Consider the following 14,853-nt stretch of genomic DNA (forward strand, 5'->3'; position numbering starts at 1 on the left):
ACTTTATTAAACAATGTCACATTAAATAAAGAGCAAAGCTGTGCTCTAACACAAGAATTCAAGGTCTCTTGGCTTGACAGCTTTTTGTGTTGAAACTTTTTCATACACCCACTATCTTAATGAAGTCTCTATGGTGAAATGTTGCCTTTAATGCTTTTACTAGGGAACAATGGCTATAAAGTCAACTTACTGTTTTAATACTGAGTCTGAAAGGATTCGTAAGCAGTCCTGCCAAATTCCGTCCAGTTCTATCTGCAGAAGTCTGAGGGAGCCAAGGGGCAGCCCTGCTGCATGTGGACATACAATAAGTAGCAGGTACTGATTTCGTGCATAATAAAACTTTTAGACAAGATCTCTTGAATCAAAAATTGTGAATCCTGGAAACATCCTTGTCTTCTGAGCTGAAGGAAATGGAGCTGAACCTGCTGTAAGTTTTGCTTTATTTTATTCTCTGGTAGCGAGATTTGGGCTGAGAGGAATGGGGTGAAGACTGACAGTGCTTAATTGCTGAACTCTTTTCACAGAGATAATATTTGTGAGGTACCTTCAAATTCATTTTCATTCTTCCTCATCTCCAAAACCTTAAACCAAGGACCCTCCCCACCAGAGCACAATGGATATTTGGCAAACATGCAGAAGGAGCTGGGCTCCTCGTTTCTTATGTCCAAGACCCTCTGAAATCAGCCTGAGACCCTGGCAGCAGGGTGACAGAATAGCCAGTAACATTTGGTAACAGAGGTGACAACTTCATCTGAAATTTCTCATTTCTTTCATGCCAGCAACATAACATTAGAATGCTAAAGCTACCCAGTCTGTTTGAGTAGTTTGTTTCATACATTTTCCAAAAGAAAGCAACCTTTTTTATTTTTTTTCTCTTTAGCCTAATATTTTGAGGGTGAAGTTTTTGCCAGTTTTGGGCAACAAATTTTGTGGGCTGTAGGGTTCTCAGCCCATTCAGGCTGATCTCCATCTCCAGTGGAGGTAAGCTGAGGGAGGCAGAAGTAAATATACATGCTATCCCTGGTTTTTCATCATGTCTTATCTAAATACTTCAGTTCTGGTACAACATGACACCTAAGTGTTTTGTGTTCCCTGCAGTGTAGAGTCAGATCCATCACAGAAAACTTATAAAATGTCTTGTTCAGGTAGTCCCAGCAATGGAAATCATTTAAAAAAACAGCAACTTTGATATGCTCATTTTATGCATCATTACCTGTTGTTGCTTTGTACAACTGCCCTCCTGCTGTCAGAGCACTGGGAATGCTCTGGCATGCAAAGAGCTTTTTTTCCTGTTCTTTGTAACATTTAAGGGGAAGAAAACTACCTGAAGTAAGAGGACCTCATTTCTCTTTGAATGCTGTCATGCTCTACCAGTGAAGTGACGGTGGCAGTGCTAAAACCGTGCTCTTGCTGAATAACTGCTCTGTCACAAAAGCAGGCAGTGCCCATAAACGTGTCAGTCCTGGTGTCCTGGTTTCAGCTGGGATGGAGTTAATTTTCTTCTTAGAAGTTGGTGCAGTGCTGTGGTTTGGATTTGGTGTGAGAACAATGCTGATAGCACATTGATGTTTTCAGTTGTTGCTGGGTGATGTTTATCCTAAGTCAGGGACTTTTTAGTTTCCCCCCTGCTGGGGGGCACAGGACATTGGGAGGGGACACAGCCAGGACAGGTGACCCGAACTAGCCAAAGGGATATTCCATACCATGGGACGCCATGCAGAGTATATAAGCTGGGGGAAGAAGAAGGAAGACGGGGACATTTGGCATTACGGTGTTTGTCTGCCCGAGTAACTGTTATGTGTGATGGAGCCCGGCTTCCCTGGCGATGGCCGAACACCTGCCTGCCCGTGGGAAGCAGTGAGTGAGTCTCATTCATTCTTGTTTTGCTTTGCTTGCGTGCGGGGCTTTTGCTTTACCTGTTAAATTGTTCTTATCTCAACCCCCGAGTCTTACGTTCCTTTCCAATTCTCCTCCCCATCCCTCTGGGTGAGGGGCGGTGGGTGAGCGGCTGCGTGGGGCTGGGTTGCCGGCCGGGGTTAAGCCCCGACACCCGGGCAGTGTAACTTCGCCCACTGTGGGTCCCTGGTGCTGCAGAGCCAGCTCCAGCACTGTGGTGGGCATGTAAGTCGGAGGCAACTGTACCATGTCATCAGCTGGGCAGCAAAATGTGCTGTTCACAAGGCAGTCCTTCGCTCGGCCTTTTCCAGTGGAGTTCTTTCATCCAAGTCCAACAGCAGGTGGGAGGCAGGGCACCCAAGGGGAGACCCATACAATACATATGCTGCCCTTAGAGCATACGACAGAGATGCACCACAGACTGGTACAGACTTCAGAGTCCCATGTGCCCTACAGCAGAACAATAACAACAGTATAAAAAACCCAAAGGTTAGCTTGCAGCATTCAGCCTATTTGGTGATGCCCCCAGACAACTGTTCTTGCACTTAACCCGTTTGCTCCATTGAATTACCCATCCTGGCCTTGGCAGCAACACGTTTCTTCTTGTTCTGATGGTACCAGTGAAGGTCACCGAACAAATCCACACAGTCTGAAAAAAGACTGGCAGCTTTACCTCTCCGGGCATAAAGAGTGTGTACCACACGGAGGCAACTTTTATTCAGGTCTGCACCTGTTGCTCGATGTGCTTCTTTACAGGAAAATTTTAAAACCTGTGTATATGCCTTCTAAAAGATGGGTATATTTTTCTTCTAGTGTAATCATGGAGAATAAATTTCCACACTTAGCTAGCCCTGGAAAGAGCACTAACACTGCAGAGTTATGCTGCCAAGAAGCCCTTCTTCCTCCCTGTTCCTTACCCTCGTTTGCCTCTGGGACACTTCTATTGTGTTTGCTATCTCACATCACATTATTTTAAAGTGTATGGGCTGTATACATGCAAGCTCCATTCCCGCACACCCATCACATAAAGCTGATTAATTCACCCTTTCTGAAATTATGCACACTGCATCAATATAACATCTAGTGTTTCACCCCTTAAACGGTTTTAAAAAAGGTCACATTACATTCTCCGATTAACAGTACTTTAGAAACACTGAAATAAACCCACACCCACAGAAAATGTCAGGGGTCTCATCCAAGTGGCCTGAGATCACAAGCCTGAGTTTAAAAACAAACTTGTACCTGAATAATTTCAGTGTTTGACGTAGTTAATATTTATTATTTAAGGTTCAGCACAATTCAGATTGGCTTTTACAGGGAGAATGCAGGAGAACGGCTACAACAGAGCAAGAGAGCCAGGAATGCCTGTGCCTGGTCAGCCTGCGCGAGCAATCAAAAAGGCAGGGAGAGGGAGAAACGCTCCAAAGGAGAACTAAGGAAGGAATCAGTACAATGTGCCTTAGCAGATACATTATAAAAATGGCACAAAAAATGCAGAGATAAGGCTGGAGGGGCCTGGCAGAATGGGGAAAGGAACAAAAGCCTGGGTGAAAGAAAAGCAAAGGCAGAAGAAAAATAAGATTACGCACCTACCCCCCAGTGCCCACTCAGCTCTTAGGACTGCCTTTCTGGCTGGAGACACCCACACAGGCCCCTGGGGCTTGGAGAGTGATGCTCCTCAGAGCCAAATGCAATCTTTGTCCTGCTGCTCCCCTCCTTGCCTTCCCCCCTCCCCTTGGCTCATCCCGCCTGCAAGCCCTCTGCGGCACTCTCAAAATGCCGCAGCCCTCTTTTCACTCCAACCCCTCTGTGCTGGTTGCTGGAAAGGGCCGGGGGCGATACCTAACCCAGGACCTTTCTTCATACAACCCTGGCGGCACTACCTCAGTGATATGTCAAAGTTTCACCAGGCAGATTCATTAGAAAGGTGACTTATTTACAACTTCAAAGGTATACAGAAAGGACAATAATGAGCCTCCTTAATGATCGTGAAACAGACTTAATGCCATTTAATTACTGCACCTGTACCAAAAGGCAGAAGGAAAAATATAATTAAACTCCAGAATTAGAAAGAGGGGAGAAAACAGTCTAATAATAGCTACTTCACCAATAAACATAAAGGTTATAAGTGGAATCCCCAGAATTTCAAAGTCAAAATAAATTTGTAAAAGTGAAAAGGTTAGAGGCAGAAAAAATAATAATCAGGCAGCACAAGGTAAATAATCCATTAATCATGCACATCTGCTGAAGCGACCGAGTGAGCAGGATGCTCGCCTGGCTGCAGAGCAGCGATGGCGATAGCCAGCAGCAGCCAGCACCACCAGCCCTGCCGCATGTGCGCCGGGCAGCACCTTTGCCCACAGCAGCCCAGGCCATCACCTGCTACCAGAAAAAGCCACTGAAACAGCGTAATTAGAAATAGGCACGAGATACAGCTCCTATAGGAAACGCTGTGCTTGAAGGGGAGAAGCATATGGTAAGAGACAAAACTCAGCAGGGTACTGCTAGACATATGCCTGTGGAAAATCAAGCATGACTGCAATGGTGAAAGCAGCAGGCAAAGGAGTGTTAGCCAGCCTTGCAACAACTGACACGGCAGCTTCACTGCGCCACTGACCTTTTCCAGTTCCTTTCTTGCAAAAACAATTGGTAGCGCCCTGATGCGCATAAAAGGGAAGGATGCTGTCTTTACTTTCAGGTTAGCAGTTTAAGGTAGCTTGCTGTATTTACTTCGGATAAGTTTGGGGGTTAGGTCTGTACAGCCAATCAATGACCAAAATGCTTCTAGTTCTTCAGAATATGGCTGAGGCTTGACCTGCTGTAAGCGCGTAGTTTTAGCCAGCCAATGTGTCATCCTGACTCTCTGGGAGATGGGGGTCCACGACATGCAAGCCCCTTGGCTTTGTGAGATGCTGCCAGGCAGCTAGTGCTGTGTTTGTTTTAGAGAGCGTGGTGGAGATGCTGGCAGCTCCTATGAGCTTCTGCATAAGTAAGGACAAGACTTCTGTAGTCACAGCATTAAAACCTTATGTACCCAACACATGCCAGAGCAAAACCAAAGTGGGGCAGCCATTCTTACAGGACAGTTTTAATACCTTGAAAATGCACAGTGCCCACCACATATAATGGCTATTGCATCTCTGCAGTAACTGAAGCCAAGAAAGAAAACATGAGTGAACCTGGAGCTGTTGAGGCCACACAATTTTAGCACTGGAGAAGCCAAAATCCACCCCAGGCTACCATGGAAGGTATGTTTCCCATATTGTCTTTAGACCTCTTTTTCCCCAGTAACAACTCACATTAGGACATTTTCCCTGATTTTCTTTGTTGGTTACATATAAGCTGAAGGGTCTCCTGATGAGCACATTTTGTCTGTCTTGGAGTGACTAGACACTGGCACAGGTTGCCGGGAGAAGCTGCGGATGCCCCATCCCTGGCAGTGTCCAAGGCCAGGCTGGATGGGGCTCTGAGCAACCTGGTCTAGAAGGTGTCCCTGCCCATGGCAGGGGGGTTGGGCCTAGATGATCTTTAAGGTCACTTCCAACCCAAACCATTCTGTGATTCTATGATACCTGTCTCTACCCTGGCTTAAACAAACTGTGTCTGTCCCGGGTGTTCTCACCTTTCACACTCTTCATTAGAAACCTCCGCTGTCATAGTTATTCGGCCAAAAAATGCACTGGCTCATTAGTCCTTTTAATTTTCTTTTCAAAATTTTGAGTTTAGTATATCAACCTCCTAGGTGTGGAAACAGCCAAAATTAAAAGCTGTCTAGCAAACTTCAGATACACCCCAGGATGGCAGAAAACATCTACAACAAGCCATAAGCAGGGCACTTTCAAACCAGAAAGGCTCTGGGAAGAGCATTACATTGATTCAGATCCCAGAGAGGTAAACTTATGGAAACCCACTATAGTAGGTAACTATACATAGCTACTTAGCACTGCAAAATTCCCTGTTTTGTGAGTGCAAGGTGAAGGCGTGGATCACATTGCAAGGCTCAGAGAGTCTCCTTTCACGCAAGAGAAGCCTTAGTGGCTTCTGAGGTGTCCTTCAATCTTTTGGGCTCTTCACAGTTTAAAAGACATGAAAAGACTAAAAAGCCTGAGGAAACCTGTTTCAGAGGATGAGACACAACACAGACACTTTTTTTCTGCAGGGTACGTGGAGTTGAGCATTGCAAAAACCTGCAGAGGCATGAAAGTGTTGGCTTTTGACACAAATTTAGCAATTCCTCCCCTGTCAACTTGTACGGAAAAGTGCCAATGGGTGAATGTTTTCAGATCCGTGGTGTAAACAGACTCCAGCGCTGCTTCAGCGCAGCATCATCTGGCCCCACATAGTACAGGGAGCAACCGGCACGATAAAATAAACTTTCTCACCCCTCATTGCCTGCATCCAGGAACACCTGCTGCCCTGGTGCAAGTGCCGCTGCATCCCTGAGCCACAATCTCCAGAGTTATCTGTCTGTTGTGGCAGTCTATTGAAATGTGAGGTGTCTGTTGAAATGAGCATTTGGTTTTACATCACTGGGGCAGAGGCGTGTACTCCACTGTGGGTGTACCTTTTGGTCACCCCTTCCTTGGTGTCTCTCCTGAAGCTGTCCTGAGGGTGTGAAGGAACGTTAGCTCCTAGTTGTTTAAATAGCACACAGTGTCTTGGTTCAAGGTATGCACTCGCCATGGTGCTCAGTTCGATTTGTGTTCACGTGCTTTGCCTGGCAGCCTAGCCCACTGCAAAATACCCCACTCTGAGGAGGTTTGCTAAATCATTGCTTTGCTTCTTGATGTCAGAGGTGACAAGATGCCACCAGAATCAGGGATCTACTGATGTAACAAGGCAGGAAAAATTATTACCAAAAAACCCCAGATGATACTGAACAAGGAGTGAGATGAAGTCAATCCCATAAGATCTTGTTCAATAGGTCTTAGAGAATAATGCCTTTGGATTAATTACAGCACATTTACAAAGACACTTCCTCATGCCTATTTTTGGTCTAAACTCATAATAAGAGGCTGATTCTTTTACAGGATCTCAGCGCTGAGATGCATAGAGAACTCTGATTTAGCAAAGCACTTACACAGCAAAGCAGTATGTTATTACAGTACTTTGACAATGGTCATGGAGACATTGCCTTAAGGGAAAGAAAGATCTGGACCTGAGAAGGGAAGGTCTTTGGCATAAGAGCAGTCTGATTTTCCCTGTAGAGAGTAATCCTTTCAAATACTTTGAGCAATTGAAGAGAACATTTTTCACCGCAAAATTCCCTGGGCTCCTGAAACATGAAAAATGCGAAGCGGATTTTGAAGCCACTTACTGTGCTTAAAAGATACGTAGGGAGCTATTGAGAACCATTTGAGGGAACATTTCCAGCTTCAGACTATAAATTAAACAAATAGAAAATCGTATTTGTTTCTGGGGGAAGAAGGAGTTTAGTAAATAGTTCTCCATTAACTCTAACACTGCAGAAACACGTTTCTGGACAGTAGCATCACTTCATCGCAAGGACACCTAATGGGCTACCCGAAGGCCCACAGAAGTATCTTTAGAAGAACTTTAAACATGCTGGTGCTAAGACTAAGTATGTCAAATTAATTGATGACGGTTAATGTAGATCCCCCATACTAGTGCACAGACATAGTTGTTCTCCGTCTAGCTCCTGGATATTCTCCCTACCAATGTGTAAGGAAGATCAGATTTGTTGAAATTGAAAGCTGCAAAGAAGCTTCATTTCTATCTTACATATTAAACAATAACATATAACCAGCAGGTACCTGAATATATCAGCATTTCAGATTCAGTTGCAAGCAAGTCTTACTTAAACAATCACCTTAATTTAGATGGCTTTAGAAAAATTTAGAAAAAATCATTTAGATGATTTAGAAAAAAGAAGCTTGCCCCTTGACCAATTTAAAGATTTTATATAGAAACTGTAATAATGAACTAGTTAAAAAAAAAAATATCCCACGCCCTCTACCTTGAATGCAAAGCCTCTCAATTGCTTTTTTCTCAGCAATAGCATTGCTGTACTAAGCTAAATCTCTTTTCCAGAGAGGTGAAGCTATAAGGGGTTCTCATTAATCAAATGCAAAAAATATTTTGAATTGAAGATTCAGAATAAAAAGTATCCAAATCTATTCAAAAGACAACTGGAGCACACAGAGACCTGAGAAGCAGTTAAGCTAAAAACGCCAGTGCTACAAAGGCACAGGTGAACGTCTAGCATTACACACTGCCATAGGGTGGCAAAGTCACTACAGTGACTAGAGGGGAAAAAAAAAGGCTAATTATTTGCAACAGCCATGCTGTTCCTGCAAGGTTCAGAAGCCAACTTCACAAACTGCTCCCATACTGGAATGTGCATGCGTGTTCCCCTTCTCAACAAACTAAACAGAGAAAAGACGTGGTGAACTAGAAATCTGCTTTTTGTTGAAAAAACTCATTGAGGGTTCAGCATAACCAAAATAATGTAGAAGCTTTTTTGTCTTTTTTCCAATTTTATGACCACATCACAAGCACTTTATATCATTAATGTCACTGTAGCAGAAACTTGTTTCCATGGTGCTTTACTGGTACTTAGCCACTGAAATTTTATATTGAACAGTAATTCCTAAGCCCACTCCTCTACCTGTGTGAATGCATAGCAAGTCTCTTCTGGTAGCCTCTTCTAGCTCCATTAACTTTGTCCACTTATCTATCACTTCCCCTGCAAGTCCTTTGCCTCTGATGCAAATAATTCCCAGCAGAAGATGGCGTATGCTCAAAACTGGCTTTTTATCCCTGAATAAAGGTCCACGCAGGTTAGATGCTCAGCTAAGTAAAATCCAACTTGCTAAATAACAGCAAAATTATGTCATGGAAACAGACCCCCATAACTTGTCTTTGCTTTTACCCACCACTTGTCAGACATGATCACAACAATAGCAAATTAACTTTAGGGGAAGAAAAAAAACGCTGACAGGGCAAAGATACTCGGGCAATATTCAAATGAACCACTTAACCTTTCGGTACTAAAAGCTTCCTGCAATAATGAAACATTAGTCATTAACTCAATGTGCTTTGTTAAATATTAGACAAGAGTGCACATTCAATTTAGCACTCACGTACACTTAGCAACAAAGAGCCATCTGTGTTGACTACAATCTCCAGGGCGGGAGGTGTGCTGTCAATGGCACTCCAGCCTAGTAATGCTCTCGTGTACGGGAAAAAATACACAACAGACACTACATCATGAGAAAAGGTGATCCAGAAAGGAGAATAATCCTGCTCATGAGGTGATTCGTCCTCCTCAGTGCTATCCATCCTGTGCAAGCACGAAGGAGAACCAAAGTAAAAGAGCTCCACCAAGGAAAACCCTGCCCAGAATGGGGTACTGCCCATGCTGTCTGCATGGTTTCATTCACGTGTTGCACCATCTCACTCCTTAAATCGACAGTTACAATTCACTAGATCACTGGATGGCACAAGCACCATGACAGAGGCGGTACTTGCATAAGCCCCTGAAGCAGGGACTCAGGGGCGCTGGGGAGAAGAAGGTGAAAAGAAGATGGCTTTAAAATATTTCCCCAGCTAGGCATGTGGACACAAAAGCTGTGTGAATGGCACCTGTACATAAAGCGTGCCGAGTTCCTTCCTGAGTAAAGGGAAAAAAGGAAGACCAGGTTTACTGTCTGTCAAAAATTCATCTTTGTCTTCTCATGTTCAATCCAAAAGATTGTTGTGCACTCCCCTTCCCCACTGGCCTTTGCCAGCCCTTAACCGTCTCCCCATTCACCTTGACTGAAGTGCAGTTGCTAGTTGGTAGCTAACACCAGTGAGGCTCCGTCTATTCTCCAATATCTGACATGAGGGATAAAACATCCTGACGGACCTCCGCTGAGCACCTGACAAGCACAGATGTTAGACCAGAGCATGTTAGTAGATCCTTGAACAAAGGTTCTTCAAAATATCCAAGTCTGAACGTCATCTCCTGTAAGCTAAATAAAAATTTGAAGATGAGTTTCTGAGCTGTGAAACACTCAAATTCTTTTCATTTCAAACATGCGTATTAATAGATGCATAAATTCATGTTAAAATAAGAAACGTTATTTGGTGATCACCACATGTATTTCAATTGCCCAGAATTTTTCCTCTTGTTCCACAAGAACTCAGAAAGTGCTTTAGACAGCTCCTGACCAAGACACAGTACGAGTGTCATCTTGTTTAGCTTTAATGATATTGCCCTGGGCAAGGTCAGCTATTGCACATTGTTCTGTCAAGTAAAGAAAAAGTATAAGCAATATGATCTGAAAGGTTTCAGGCCTTCTGGGAGTCCTCCCTGTAAGGATCACTGCAGCGGAAAGTCTCAACAGGAACGGCAACAAAAATGTGGCAAAAGGAACAAGCTTCTACAGCACAAATTTATATTTTCAATTATTTCCAAGGTCTTCAGACTCAGATAAATGCTTTTACAATTTCTACTGAGCCCTACAGAGAGCATCTCATCAGCAGTTGAAAATTCAGGGGATTCTTTAGCTTTACAAGTTCTTTATTTGTGACATATATCCGAGCCCATAACAAAGTAGTTCATATTTGGACAGAAACACAATTAAGTTTCTGGAAGCAAACTAAGTTTTACAACCAAAATCCCTCTACTGTGAGCCTTGATTTCTGTATATTTTGGGTTTCTGTGTGAGCTAGTCGCTCCCTTCTTTCCAAGGCCAGAGGCAATCTCTACTACATCTTGGAAAGTCCGTGGAAACTTTGCAGATGTGAATCATAGGAGTCTTCAGCTGGTGTCTTCTGCTTCTGCTGGAAGATGCCAGACAGAAACACACACGTTAAAAACATTTGAAAAACAGCAGGAGAAGACTGGCTACAATTTGTCCTAAATCTCTTACTACAAAAATTTTTTTCAACTGCTTTGTAACATCAGCTGCTTGAAGTTACCCTTGCCAGACACAGTGAAGAGCTGAGAATACATTAAATGCCAAAATGTAAAGCTGAACAGCTCTTGTCACAGTACATTATGATATGATGATAGTGCTTTTTCTGAATTGTTCCATTAGAAAAGCTATTCTAAGGGGAAAAAACCTAGTTAGCAGTCAAAATATTAGGAAGAATTCTTAGTCAATGCCGCCTTTAAAAGTCTACTAGAAAAGCTATAGAGACTGCACATACACGGAATGAAAAAAAAAACCAAACCAAACACTTTTATTCTAATAACTATCTTTAGCTGGGTTTAACTGAAAGATTCAGTCTACATTAGTAATGTATAGGCCAACAGAACAAAGGGGAAAAAGATACATTTTTTTAGAAGTATTTGTGGCTTTGGCCTATAATCAATACTTGCATTAAAGGTAACTACCAAAAGGAATCCGTGACTGAGGATCTATGGTTATAGTGAGAAATACAAGCAGGCACTGGCACAATCAATGAGAAACCGAGGAAACATCAATCTGACTTCAGCCATAGCAGTTGTATGGTATGGAAACAGGACTTCCGACCTCAAACAAATTTTAATCCTACAGGTTGCGCTCCAGGCCAGGAATGAGCAGGCTGAGTTGTAAGAACTCACACCACCTCACACCCGCAAGTTATTTGGGTTATGGTGACTGGTTTTACAGATGCACAAGCCTCTATACTGTCACCATAGCACACAGTATTGAGTTCAGAATCCCAAGTTCTGAAGTTCAGTAGCAAAGACAAGTCAGAACCCAATAGATTTCTCCACTATCTGCAGGTACTCTCTCCTTTTTGTGAAGAAAAGCCAAGCTGTACTGTCAGAGCCAGAACAAGATGGTGCTTGGGTGCAGACGTGCTGCAGAGATGGGTGCCAGGGAACCTACAGCCAACGTCCCTCTGTATTGTTCCCAATGATTTAATCCCTTGGTGACCTCTCAGGGGGCACTACCAGGCTGAAGGTCTGGTTGGGAGCTTCAGGGATGTGAAATACTGAGACTGGGAAAATAAGCACGGCCTTATCATGCCAAACACTGTTACCAGCACTGCTGTGGGACGCTGCTGGTTAGCAAACGTGCCTGGCGTCCTGCCATCGAACCTCTTCAGAAGTGTGTAATTTCAAGAGAGGGGACTGAGTCAGGATACTGGTTCACTACTTAGGTTCTGGGTATTTTCCCTCATTTAACAAATCAACACCCTTCCCATCCCCCACCCCAAATCTGTCAGTTTAATGCCAGAGCAAGCAGCAGACAGTACCTCCGGGGTGCCTCCCTTCACACTCTGCCTTACCTGCAGCACCCTCCCCCGGAGCCTCCCTCAGAGCCTCCAGAATCAAGTATTTAAGGCCCACTGGCAGCTGCATAGTTACTTTTCTCACTGATTTGCAGAGCATCTTTTCTGTTATTAATTTGTATTCATGTATAACACTTGCAGAAGGGCCTCCCTCTTATCTCCTCTTACTCAGCCCACAGCCCTGTGCTGTTTCCCCAGTCCCACTGGATTTGGCATGCAGACTGCACTACATGTCGTTCCTGAGAACAAGTTTGGGCAGCAAGCTGTGTTTCCACAGAGCCGCTCTGTCCAGCACTTCCTGGCTCCTCTCTGAAATTCCCGTTAAAAACTCGCGGCTGGCTTTGGATTACAGCAGCTATTACCAACTGATGCTTTAAATGTCAATGCTATAATGGCATCACCATTGCATTGCAAAGAAACCGGGAGAGCTGGGCTGGGAGGGTGAAGCCAGCCTTTCTCTTCAGAAGTAAATACAGGCTGTGGATTCATCATCAGCCGATTTTACCTCCTGTGGCTCTTGTGTTCCTCAGCGTGGTCTCAGCCGGGGACTGGCTGGGCTGCTGCGGGAGCGGGGGACTGCTCCCACGGGGCATGAGTGGGAAAGCGGCCCTAAACAAGGACAAGTAAAATGTTATATCCCAGGCAGGGGTCCTGCTTGGATACCTGAACTCACTCAATAGTAAATACCTCAAGAACCTGGTCCCAGATACTAGATTTGAGGCATATTTCAAGAGGCTGTAGAAGCCTCTCTGCACGATTGGGAGCCCCGGCAGCTTTGGAAACCGGGACTGGCACTGCCAGCTGCCGTGAGGGGTACGGGCAGTACCGTGGCCAAAACATCACTGCAGCTTCCCCACAATGAACACCGTGATCCAAAATTCACTGCTGTAAATTCAGACGGGCCCAGAGACGGATTTTGAGCCAAGTATTCCACAGGTTTGGCATGAGTTTGTTGCTCATTTCTTAGCTGCTCGGAGGTGGTAACCAGCACCAGCTGCCCCATGGGGGCTTGCCCACCTCTCCTCCCTGCACCAGCATCTCTGGGACACTTGGCTGGGGGCAGACCCTGGGGAGCACCGGTGGCCTGCTCTATAGCCATGGGCTATGGTGGGTCACTTCCACAATGGTCCGCTGGGAGGGAGCAAACTTGTCTATGTACATGCATACATACACCTGCATGGGGCATTCGGAAAGGATTTTGCATCTAACTTGGGATATTCCTGCCAGTCTTGAAATCAAAAAAGTTGTTCAACTCTTTAAAAAGGTGGGTTTCAGGCTTGGCTTAAGTATGTATTAAGTATTTTATCAATGCACATTCACGCAAACATACGATTTCGTATTTGCCTTTATATATGTCTATATACATGCACCGATATATAAATATATAATTGTCATTCTTAACGATTAATTTCTATAGAGCAACAGAATAGGCATCATGTGGTTGTCTCATATCTTTATAACAAAGTTCTTCCATATTTGCAAGGGGGGTGGGGGGGTTGAGGGGGGAAAGCGGGGAGAGGAGCGAGAAGGAAGAGATGCATATGAACATTTTTGTTTGGGGGGATTGAAGGCATTTAAGGGACCTTTACAAAAATCACATTTAAGAGACCTCTCATTCATCTTGCGAATAGTACAACAACAGCTTGCAGGAAATGCTAATTATCTTCTACTACCACTTGCTGGTACCCTATAAAATATTCTTTTAAAATATCTAATGCGTTGAGGTGTGTCAAGTAGCTTTTTCACCACATGATGTGTGATAAACAGGATATCTCTCGTAATCACAAATCTAAAGCACGCGGAATGTAAAGATTAAAAGAGCAGTGTTTTTCTTTAAATGAATGTAATCAATGCACTTATTAGTTTGCTGCAGCAGAAGGAGGGAGTGGGTGGGTGTTTCAGAGTTGGCACATGTCTATTTGGCAACAGTGAATAGCCTGAGTGTTTATAGAGAGAGCTCTGTGGAATCCCTAGATTCTGCAGATTTCCTTACCAATTTTGTCTCAGATAATTAAGGATTTTAAATAATAAAAGAAAAAGTTAAAGAGGAAGTACAAGCTCCAGCTGGATCAAATAAAAAAAATTAAAAAAAAATAAAAAAAAGAAGGGTTTTAAAATTCTCAATATTGCCTTAAAACTAAAAATCAGCACTAAAGTGCAATTTGGCTCTTAAAAGTAACTATGGAAAACTGGCACCTGCTTCCTCAGCAGACCTACCCCCTGGATGTATCCAGAGATATATCTTCTTAAACTAGCGATTAAAAAAAGTTTCTACAGCTGTTGGACCTGCAAGACACAACCCATAAATGAGACAGGATTGAGCTGGAGACATTCTGGTCCATACCTGGCCGAACTGCACCAATGCTGACCTAAGTCCCCAGCCACAGGTTTAGATACAGCTGTTGTCAGCCATGGTGATAGGCACGCAACAACCTCAATGCCTTCAGATCTCAGCCTCTCCTTCAAGCAAGGCTAAAACATCATAGCAAACCTCTTTGTCTAAGATGGAAAATGTATGTAGCTTTGCAAAAACACAGCCTAGTTGCTCTTTGGTCATCCCTGGGAATAACTGTGGCAGACCTCCAGCTGGGACCAAGCCTCCCTCTTCCACCTGGTGAGCAGGACACCTTGGGCTTAGGCACAGTGAGCGCATCACCTGTGTGAGGAAACTTCTCGGTGCAACAAACCGGCCATAGCATTACCACCTCTTTCACGCACATAAGG

This window comes from Falco biarmicus, chromosome 2, assembly GCF_023638135.1.
Source record: "Falco biarmicus isolate bFalBia1 chromosome 2, bFalBia1.pri, whole genome shotgun sequence".
In the NCBI taxonomy this organism is placed as follows: Eukaryota; Metazoa; Chordata; class Aves; order Falconiformes; family Falconidae; genus Falco; species Falco biarmicus.